This window comes from Lipotes vexillifer, unplaced genomic scaffold (genome assembly GCF_000442215.2).
Source record: "Lipotes vexillifer unplaced genomic scaffold, Lipotes_vexillifer_v1.1 scaffold6, whole genome shotgun sequence".
NCBI lineage: Eukaryota > Metazoa > Chordata > Mammalia > Artiodactyla > Lipotidae > Lipotes > Lipotes vexillifer.
Genome location: NW_006799037.1, coordinates 2,268,226 through 2,279,232, shown reverse-complemented (window position 1 = coordinate 2,279,232; position 11,007 = coordinate 2,268,226). Strand labels below are relative to the sequence as shown.

At 41.9% G+C, this 11,007-nt stretch overlaps 1 pseudogene; it reads right to left on the bottom strand.

Moving 5' to 3' along the window:
- Positions 1-2,046: 2,046 nt before the first annotated feature.
- LOC103075056 (ferritin light chain pseudogene) lies at positions 2,047-2,587 on the bottom strand (annotated as a pseudogene).
- Positions 2,588-11,007: the final 8,420 nt, after the last annotated feature.

Genomic DNA, 11,007 nt, shown 5'->3' with positions numbered 1-11,007 from the left:
TTTTATCTATTATAAAAATAAACAGCTACAAATGGAAATGTTAAAAAAATAACAACAAAAGTATAAAATAAAAAGAAATTTAACAAGAAAGGTATAGGACTTATATGAAGCAAATAATTCATTAGAAGTTGTGTGTCTTATAGAGGGACACAAAACAAGATATAAACAAATAGAAATACCATGTTTTTGGATGGGAAGACAATATTAAAATGGCTAATTCTTCCAAAATTAATATATGAATTTAATGCATTTTTTTATGCAGTTAGGATTCCTGTGGCTTTGGAGTGAGGAGGATTCAATAAAATAATATTAAAGTTTATATAGAAAAATAAATGCCCAAAGATGGTGCAGAAAAATATGATAAAAAGACTAGTGAGAGGGGCTTCGCTGGTGGCGCAGTGGTAGAGAGTCCGCCTGCCGATGCAGGGGACACAGGTTCGTGCCCCGGTCCGGGAAGATCCCACATGCCGCAGAGCTGCTGGGCCTGTGAGCCATGGCCGCTGAGCCTGCGCGTCTGGAGCCTGTGCTCCGCAACGAAAGAGGCCACAACAATGAGAGGCCCCGAAAAAAAAAAAAAAAAAAAAAAGACTAGTGAGAGAGGATTTACAAGATGTCAGAACATACTATAAATTAAATGTTGCACTGGCATAGGACTAGGTAACTAGATCAGTAGAATAAAATAAATAATCTGGAAATAGATCCTAAAATGTATAAGCATCATCTGTATTAGAAAATTGATAGTTTAGTTCTGTGGGAAAAGGATACATTTTATAATGAATGGTCCTGGCAAAGCTGGCTATCCATTTGGAAGAAAAACTTGGACCCCTATCTTATGTGTGAAGCAGCACTAAAAGCCCCCAGAATCAAGATGAATGGGAAACCATCCTAATAAACACATTTTGGATAAAAAATAAAATGACATTAAATAAATAGTTTTTATATCTATCTTTAATAGATAATTAAAGATAGATGTAAAAACTAAAGATAAAAAAAATTAAGCTATAATATCTTGCAAGATATTCTGGGAGACTACATTCCTGGATTTTATGAGAATTGCTAGTGATGAGGAAAGACCCTTTTAAGCAGAAGCTTAATCATATTTAACTATATAAAAATTCACACTCTTGTATGGTGAGGATATCATGGTCAAAGTCAATAGACAAATGGCGAATTTGGAAAAAATAATTGTAATGCAAGTGACAGGTAGATTTGTTATGAAAATACACCAAGAACTCTTACACAAGGCAAGCAAAAGATAAACTATCCCATAAAAAATGGCCCAGTCATATAAATAGGCATTTTGTGGAAGAGCAAATTCAATTGCCAGTAAACATACGAAAAGGTGTTCAAATTCATTAGTAGTTAGAGAAATGCAAATTAAAGTAATAATGAGGTTATTCATTACCTCTACCTGATTGTTAGAAACAATAGTGCCAACTACTGGGATGTAGAGAAAAAGGTACTTGCACACTTTGCCAAAGGAAATATGAATTATTTCAGTCCTTTTGGAAAGAGATCTGGCAACTTCTTCTAAAAATAAAAATATATCTTTTCTTCAACCTAGCGTTCTCTCTTGAAGACTTTCTTTTATACAAATGAACCCAACCTGATTTGAAAGGATTTCTGTAAGCTACTGTGTTTTTTTGCTCTCTCTCTCTCTCTCTCTTTTTTCTTGGCTACAGAAAGCTTTATTTTTCCCATTTGGTCCAAGGCTTGGGAGAGGGCTCCAGGGCGGTTAAAAAGCTGTGAGAGGGCTTCCCCTGGTGGCGCAGTGGTTGAGAGTCCGCCCGCCCATGCAGGGGTCACGGGGTCACGCCCCAGTCCGGGAAGATCCCACGTGCCGCGAAGCAGCTAGGCCCGTAAGCCATGGCCGCTGAGCCTGCGCGTCCGGAGCCTGTGCTCCGCAACGGGAGAGGCCACAACAGTGAGAGGCCCGCGTACCGCAAAAAAAAAAGAAAAGCTGTGAGAAGCTGCAGAGACGGGACTGCAGGCAGAAGCCCTGACGCCAGAGGGGCTCCTCAGAGGCCGCTGGGCTCCAGAGGCTCGCTAGTCACGACTGGGGGCGAGCCTTTCAAAGAGATACTCATCCAGCCCAGCCTGGGGACCAGCCAGCCTGCGGAGGTTGGTCAGGTGATCGCCCATCTTCTTGACGGCTTTTACCTGCTCATCTAGGAAGTGGCTCTCCAGGAAGTCACAGAGGTGGGGGTCTGCGCGGGCAGAACCCACGGCATGCAGATCCAGAAGGGCCTGGTTCAGGTTCAGGTTCGGGTTCTTCTCCCTGAGAACTGCGGCTTCCACAGCGTCTTAGGTTTTACCCCACTCATCTTACTATGGCTTCTGCCCGTCCTGGAAAAGGGCGTGGCAGCCGCACTGGTTTTGCATTTTCAAGAGACGCTCGGCGTCCTCGTGCTTCTGCTCTGTCAATTCATGGAAAAAAGTGGACCATGACCTCCAGAGCCACATTGTCGCGGTCAAAATAGAAGCTCAGAGACAGGTAAGTGTAGAAGGCCCACAGGGGCACGTTGGCCAGGCGATGGACAGCGGCCTCCACCCCAGGGGATAAATTCTGACGAATTTGGGAGCTCATGTTAACGGGTAATAAGGAGCTAAGCTCAGAAAATGGTGTTAGCTGGTCCCGGAGGCCGAGGATAGCTGAGTGGCTGGTTCCCGAGGTTGTGACTGGCAAAAGGGTTGGAGGGTGGTTGGAGGCTGGAGGAAGGGGCGTTGCTGGGTCTAATCTGGCCAAACACCGTGGAAGCAAGAGACAGAGCTGGGGGACTGCCGAGTGCACTGCAAGACTAAGATATTGTTCAGTGAGAAAAACAAGGTGCCAGGAAATGTAGATAATATGATTCAATTTTTATAAAAGAAAACTTTCCTGGAGGTCCAGTGGTTAAGAATCTGTCTTGCAATGCAGGGGACCCTGGTTCGGTCCCTGGTTGGGGAACTAAGATCCCACATGCCTCGGGTGCAACTACTGAGCCCGCGCGCCACAGTGAAAGATCCCACGTGCCACAACAAAGACCCCATGCACCAAGGGGGGAACGCGGCACTGGGTGGGGATGGTGGTGTGCTGAATTGAGCGATTGGGGTTGACATGTATACACTGATGTGTATAAAACTAATGGGTAATAAGAACCTGCAGTATAAAAAAAAAAAAAAAGAAAACCAACTAATACTAAACTTTCTTTGGGTTATTTGTATGGAAATATGTTAATATAAATGTTTAAGACATTACATGGAATTTCTAAAAATCTTAAAAAAAAAGACCCCATGCAGCCAAAAAATAAATAACTATTTTTAAAAAAGTCAAGAAAAGGTAATATGATTCAATTTTTATAAGAGAAACAATGAAAAGCTTCCCCCACTCTGAATATGAAGGTGTGAGATTATATAAATATGGAGAAATACATGGTCAGATTCATGCTAGGTTATTGACACGAGTTTTCTCTGGTATTGCATAGAGAGGGGAAGTTAGTAAACCAAATATAATGTCATCAACAATTTTCTGTGCAATATATTTCTTTTTCCAATTAAAATTTTTATTTTACTGAAATTATTTGTCTGAAGGTCATTTTTTTTTCATATATATTTTTTGACAAAGGCTCAACTAATTAGCAATTTTTTTCCTGCCTAGCTTGACTGGTTATAACTTTTGCTACTGTGAGTTTTCTTTTTGGCCATAACTTTTTGTTTGTTTGTTTTTCTTTTTTTTGGCCGCACCGCAGGACTTTTGGGATCTTAGTTCCCCCACCAGGGATGGAACCAGGGCCCCGGCAGTGAAAGCGCTGTCTTTTTTTTTCCCCCTAAATTTATTTATTTATTTATTTATTTTTGTCTGCATTGCGTCTTCGTTGCTGCGCCCGGGCTTTCTCTAATTGCGGTGAGCGGGGGCTACTCTTCATTGTGGTGCACGGGGTTCTCATTGTAGCAGCTTCTCTTGTTGCAGAGCACAGGCTCTAGGTGTACAGGCTTCAGTAGTTGTGGCATGTGGGCTCAGTAGTTGTGGCTCACAGGCTCTAGAGCGCAACCTCAGTAGTTGTGGCACATGGGCTTAGTTGCTCTGCGGCATGTGGGATCTTCCTGGACCAGGGCTCGAGCCTGTGTCCCCTGCATTGGCAGGTGGATTCTTAACCACTGGGCCACCAGGGAAGTCCAGACTCTGAGTCTTAACTGCTGGACTGCCGGGGAATTCCCAAGGCCATTACTTTTCATAAGTACAATTCCCCTGGATCAAATTATCAGATCAAAATTTTGAGTTCAAATTTTACTGTTTTTAGTAATACCTAAAAGATGTGATTCTTTTAGTCATTTAAAAATCAATAATAGATTTTCTTGTTTGAAGCTTTTGCCATTGCAATTTTTGTTTTAGATAGATTATTTCTGCAAGTAATATTTATTATGAATTGGATGTGTTAGTGACTTTATATTTCTTGGCCCAGAGCACAAAGCAAATACATAGAGCAAGGATGTCAGATCTAAATGCACAATGGGATGAAAATATCTTTGAGTTCGAAAGTTAGGGTCAAAGTGCTCTTCTTTGTGCCTGACATAGACTAAATGCTTGGTAATTACTAATTATTATTACTTGAAAGTATAAATGAATCCTACTCTATTTAGCCATCTTACTCTCTACAGGGTTTGTGGTTGAGATTAGGGAGACGACAGTTTGTGCAGAGCCGGGCCAGGGGTCAACAAGGTACCCTTACTAAGTGAGGCAGGCCAAGCAGGAGATGCAGTGGGACCTGGAGGTAATGCTCCAGGTTAAAGGGACGTTTGCTACTCAGCTCCCGCTAACTGTGGGACCCATGTTGCCATATCCTTAGATTTTTTAACAATCTGAAAGTTCACATTTTCAGGTGAAATCTGATATTTAAGCATTGGTGGATAATTTGAATTTTATGAAACATATAATGGGCCAACATTATGTAGTTTCAGTGAAACACATCTGCAGGCTGCATACTACTTTTTTTTTTTTAACATCTTCATTGGAGTATAATTGCTTTACAATGTTGTGTTAGTTTCTGCTGTATAACAAAGTGAATCAGCTATATGTATACATATTCCCCCTATCTTTTGGATTTCCTTCCCATTTAGGTGAAAAGGGGGGTGACATTTTTGTGGGGGGAGTGACATTCTTAATCCTCTCACGGTTTCACTGAAGCATTTATGAAACATATAATGGGCCAACATTATGTAGTTTCAGTGAAACACATCTGCAGGCTGCATACTACTTTTTTTTTTTTAACATCTTCATTGGAGTATAATTGCTTTACAATGTTGTGTTAGTTTCTGCTGTATAACAAAGTGAATCAGCTATATGTATACATATATCCCCCTATCCCCTCCCTCTTGAGCCTCCCTCCCACCCTCCCTATCCCACCCCTCTAGGTGGTCACAAAGCACCGAGGTGATCTCCCCATGCTACGCATACTAGTTTCTGACTTCGGTGCGGCTCAGCCCAGGGCTGTCCTCATGTTCCCAGTGTTGGAAAACGCGACCTATTAGGAAAATGTCATCCTCTGTCTGCAAAGTCCCTCCTGCCAAGGAAATTTGGCTGTAACCCCAGGGTCAGATAAGTCAGGTGTGCCCTTGGTCCAGATCTGAAGGATAGAGATGAAGGGAAGTGTGCTGGGGAGGGATTTGTCTAGTTGCACCCCATAGACTCCCCCATGTATTTCAGGGCACCCCCTTGAAATAGTAGCATGGGATGTTGGCTGTCCAGCAGCAGGTGGCAGCATTAGAACAAAGATTGGCATGCTAGAACCCATAATATTCTCAATTCCTTCCTTATTTGTATATGAATAAGGGAAGGAATAGATTACCCCAGATCAATTTTAGAGGGAAGAAAATTATTTGCCATACACTTTCAATTTAAAAAAAGATTTAAGCCCCTGCTATATGTCGGCCTCTGGGCTGTGCATTTTCTTAACAGTCATCTTGTTTAAGCCTCACAGCCTGTCATGCAGGCAATTATTTCTCCTGTTTTAAAGATGGGGAAATTGAGTTTTAGAAGGCTAAAGGAATCTGCCCAAGGTTGTACTGTTGCTAAGAGGCAGAGTTGGGTCTGGAACTAGATCTTTGACTCTTTTCATGAAATCACACCTGTCACTACCAGCCTTGTAGTCGTGTTGCTGTCTCAATTCTGTTGACGTTTTGCCTGATTGATGCTCTTAAGAAACTCGGACTGTGTTCTGGGACAGAGAAAACCAGCATGGCAGAGTACATTTGCCCTAGATGCCAGCCAGGTGGTTATGCCCCAGAGCTGGTGATTGAGAGAAGGTGAATCCTATTACGGAGAAACACCACATTTATGGTCTGGAGGATGGATGTAGAAATTTGATGTGTTTCTCCTTTTTTTTATGTAAAAATTCCTGTGACAAGAACAGATTACCTCTTCCCTTTCTTCTTATTGTTCAAAACATTGGCATAGAAAATACGTTATCTAAGAAGTTTAATATTTCTTGTGATAAATGCGAGGGGCTGGCCAACATTCCATCCATTTGGTAATTAAAGTCGGAGGATGTTTGCATGACAGACCTACCCTCAGCTATTTCGTGCAGTGTCAGACTGTGTTTGATTAACAAAGATTAATCTCCTGATTTTGTATAAATGGCTTAAGTCTGCTAAAGAATTTGCTAAATAAATCAGATCAACTAGCAAATTTCACATTTTTTCTGGCTTAAGGCAGTGTTGAGTAGAGAACAGATTCAGTACTGTTCCCCTCTTCCTGTGTGACCTTGTGCAAATAACTCATTCTTCATTGATAAAGCAGGGGATGGACTGAATGACATCACAGGCTTCTTCCTGCTCTGCAGTCTATCACTTTCTGGAGTCCCCATGGATCTGTATGGGAACATAACTAAGCCCCCTTCCACGCAAAGGAGCTGCAGAGGTGGGCACAGGGATTAGATAAGCGTTTCCACCTTCACAGGAATGATCCCAAGTCACTGGCTAGTTAGGAACCAACGAAAAAGAACACTATTACATGGCATTTAAAGATTTTGAAATCAGACAGTTCTGATCCAGATCCTGGCTCCACTGGTTAATCTTTGGCAAAATCTGAATCTCTCTTTTCTTAGTAGATAGCTAAAGATTTGCTGTGAGTTTTATTTCTTTTTTATTTTTTTATAATTTTTATTGTAATAGAGTATAATATAGTTACAATGTTTGTTTCAGGTGTACAGCAAAGTGAAACAATTATACGTATATCCACTCCTTTTTTAGATTCTTTTCCCATATAGGTCATTGCAGAGTACTGAGTAGAGCTCCCTGTGCTATACAGTAGGTCCTTATTAGTTATCCATTTTATATATAGTAGTGTGTATATATCAATCCCAATCTCCCAATTTTATCCCTTCCCCCCTCCCCCCCTGGTAGCCATAAGTTTGTTTTCTACATCTGTGACTCTATTTCTGTTAAAAAAAAAAAAAAATTTATTTATTTATTTACTTATGGCTGCGTTGGGTCTTTGTTGCTGTGTGCTGGCTTTTCTCTAGTTGCGGTGAGTGGGGGCTACTCTTTGTTGCGGTGGGCGGGCTTCTCATTGCGGTGGCTTCTCTTGTTGCGATGCACGGGCTCTAGGCACGTGGGCTTAGTAGTTGTGGCATGCGGGCTCAGTAGTTGTGGCTCACGGGCTCTAGAGTGCAGGCTCAGTAGTTGTGGCTCACGGGCTCAGTTGCTCCGTGGCATGTGGGATCTTCCAGGACCAGGGCTGAAACCCATGTCCCCTGCACTGGCAGGCAGATTCGCAACCACTGCACCACCAGGGAAGTCCTCTATTTCTGTTTTGTAAATAAGTTCATTTGTACCATTTTTTGTTTTAGATTCCACGTATAAGTGATATCATATGATATTTGTCTTTCTCTGTCTGACTTACTTCACTCAGCACGACAATCTCTAGGTCCATCCGTCTTGCTGCAAATGGCATTATTTCATTTTTTTTTATGGCTGAGTAATATTCCATATGTACCAAATCTTCTTTACTCACTCCTCTGTTGATGGATATTTAGGTTGCTTCCATGTCTTGGCTATTGTAAATAGTGCTGCAGTGAACATTGGGGTGCATGTATCTTTTTCTTTTTTGACTTGAATAATACATATATATATATATTTATACAGCAGGTTCTTATTAGTCATCAGTTTTATACACATCACTGTATACATGTCAATCCCAATCGCCCAATTCATCACACCACCATCCCCACACCCCCGTGGCTTTCCCCCTTTGGTGTCCATACGTTTGTTCTCTACATCTGTGTCTCAACTTCTGCCCTGCAAACCGGTTCATCTGTACCATTTTTCTAGGTTCCACATACATGCGTTAATATACGATATTTGTTTTTCTCTTTCTGACTTACTTCACTCTGTATGACAGTCTCTAGATCCATCCACGTCTCAACAAATGACCCAATTTCATTCCTTTTTATGGCTGAGTAATATTCCATATGTACCAAATCTTCTTTACTCACTCCTCTGTTGATGGATATTTAGGTTGCTTCCATGTCTTGGCTATTGTAAATAGTGCTGCAATGAACATTGGGGTGCATGTATCTTTTTTTTTTTTTTAACATCTTTATTGGGGTATAATTGCTTTACAATGGTGTGTTAGTTTCTGCTTTATAACAGAGTGAATCAGTTATACATATACATATGTTCCCATATCTCTTCCCTCTTTGTCTCCCTCCCTCCCACCCTCCCTATCCCACCCCTCCAGACAGCCACAAAGAGCCGAGCCGGTTTCCCTGTGCCATGTGGCTGCTTCCCACTGGCTATCTACCTTACGTGGTCTTCTCTGGATATATGCCCAGAAGTGAGATTGCTGGATCATGTGATAGTTCTATATTTAGTTTTTTAAGGAACCTCCATACTGTTCTGCATAATGGTTGTACCAATTTACATTCCCACCAACAGTTTAGGAGGGTTCCCTTTTATCCACACCCTGTCCAGCATTTGTTGTTTGTAGACTTTTTAAAAAAAAATTATTTATTTTAGTTTTGGCTGTGTTGGGTCTTCATTGCTGCACGCCAGCTTTTTCTCTCGTTGCGGAGAGCAGGGGCTACTCTTCGTTGCGGTGCATGGGCTTCTCATTGTGGTGGCTTCTTTTGTTGTGGAGCACAGGCTCTAGGCTTCAGTAACTGTGGCACACGGACTCAGTAGTTGTGGCTCACAGGCTCCAGAGTGCAGGCTCAGTAGTTGTGGTACACGGGCTTAGTTGCTCCGCGGCATGTGGGATCTTCCCGGACCAGGGCTCAAACTCATGTCCCTTGCATTGGCAGGTGGATTCTTAACCACTGCGCCACCAGGGAAGCCCTGTAGACTTTTTGGTGATGACCATTCTGGCTGGTGTGAGGTGATACCTCATTGTACTTTTGATTTGTATTTCTCTTATAATGAGTGATGTTGAGCATCTTTTTATGTGCTTTTTGGCCATCTGAATGTCTTCTTTGGAGAAATGTCTATTTAGATCTTCCACCCATTTTTTGATTGGATTGTTTGTTTTTTTTTATATTGAGCTGCATGAGCTGTTTGTATTTCTGTGGGTTTTAAATGAGTCAGAGTTTATAGTGTGACATAGCAGTCACCCAATAAATGATAACTATTTTTACTAGCCAATGTTGTAGGTTAAATTATATCACCTGAAAATTCATATGTTGAAATACTAGCTCTCAGGACTTTGGAATGTGACCTTATTTGAAGATACGGTCTTTTCAGAGGTAATCAAGTTAAAATTGAGGTCACTAAGGTGGACCCTAATCCAATATGATTGGTATCCTTACAAAAAGGGAGACATACATGGAGGAGAGATGATATACATAGACACATCTATGCTTAGGAGCGAGACATGGAACTGACCCTTCCCTCACAGCCCTCAGAAGAAACAAACCCTGCTGACACCTTGATCTTGGACTTCCATTCTCCAGAAATAAGAGCCAATAAATTTCTGCTCTTTAAGCCACTCAGTCTGTGGTGCTTCGTTAAGCAGCTCTAGCAGACTAATACAGTTATTTTCACTCAAATTGCCATTCTACTGCCATATTCCCCCCTGCTGAATGCACCTTGCCTCACACTTATATAAGACCAGATCTTTTTGTTGTGGCTTTATGTTCACTGCCTCAGCTGCTCCAAAGTGGTCAGCCAGTCTTTGCGATGATATTGAAATAGTTCACATTTATTGGTATTTTTTAAGTACTTTATATGAATTCCTTCACCTAACCCTCACAACAGCTCTCTGAGAAAGATATTATTTCCACCATTTTGCACACCGGAAATTGAGGCATAGATATGTTTAGTAACTTATCCCAAGGTCACACAAGTATAAAGTCGTAGAGTCAGGATTTGGATGGACCAAGACACTCTGACCCCAGAGTCCTTGCCCTTAAATTTTATGTGTGCCCTTAACCACCATGCAGTGAATCTTGAAGATGACAAGGCTTGAAAAAAGTCTGAATAGCCACCTTTCATCAGCAGGACCCCTGGACGAAGGACACCACAGAGAGCTCTGTGTCCTCAGCATCAGCCTCTGAGTATCTCTCTCATCACATCATTGGAACATGCTAGACACACTGGTGCCCACTGCCTGTAGATCACCAAACTGCTAAGGGGTTCCATTGGCCAGAGCCCAGGGCTGTTGCTCTCATTTTAGGCCCTGGATCCTTCATCTTTCAGGCTTCCCAAAAGCTGCCATTGATGAACTTTCTGGATTTTTGCCCAAGGATCTGATGTAGAAAACTGCTACGGAGAGGCAGAATGACATAGTGGTTAAGAGTGCAGGCTCTGGTGTCAAATGCCTGGGTTTGGACAGTGGCTCTGTTAATTACAGCCTGGGTAAACTTAGGTGACTCATTTAGCCTCAGATGTTCCCCTATAAAATGGGGATGACAATAGTACTTATCTCACAGGGCTTTTGTGGTGAGGATTATTAACACATGCACACATCTTAGACCAACACAAACTGAGCACTTAACACATCTTGGCTATTATTATACAATATCAATGGAATGGGAT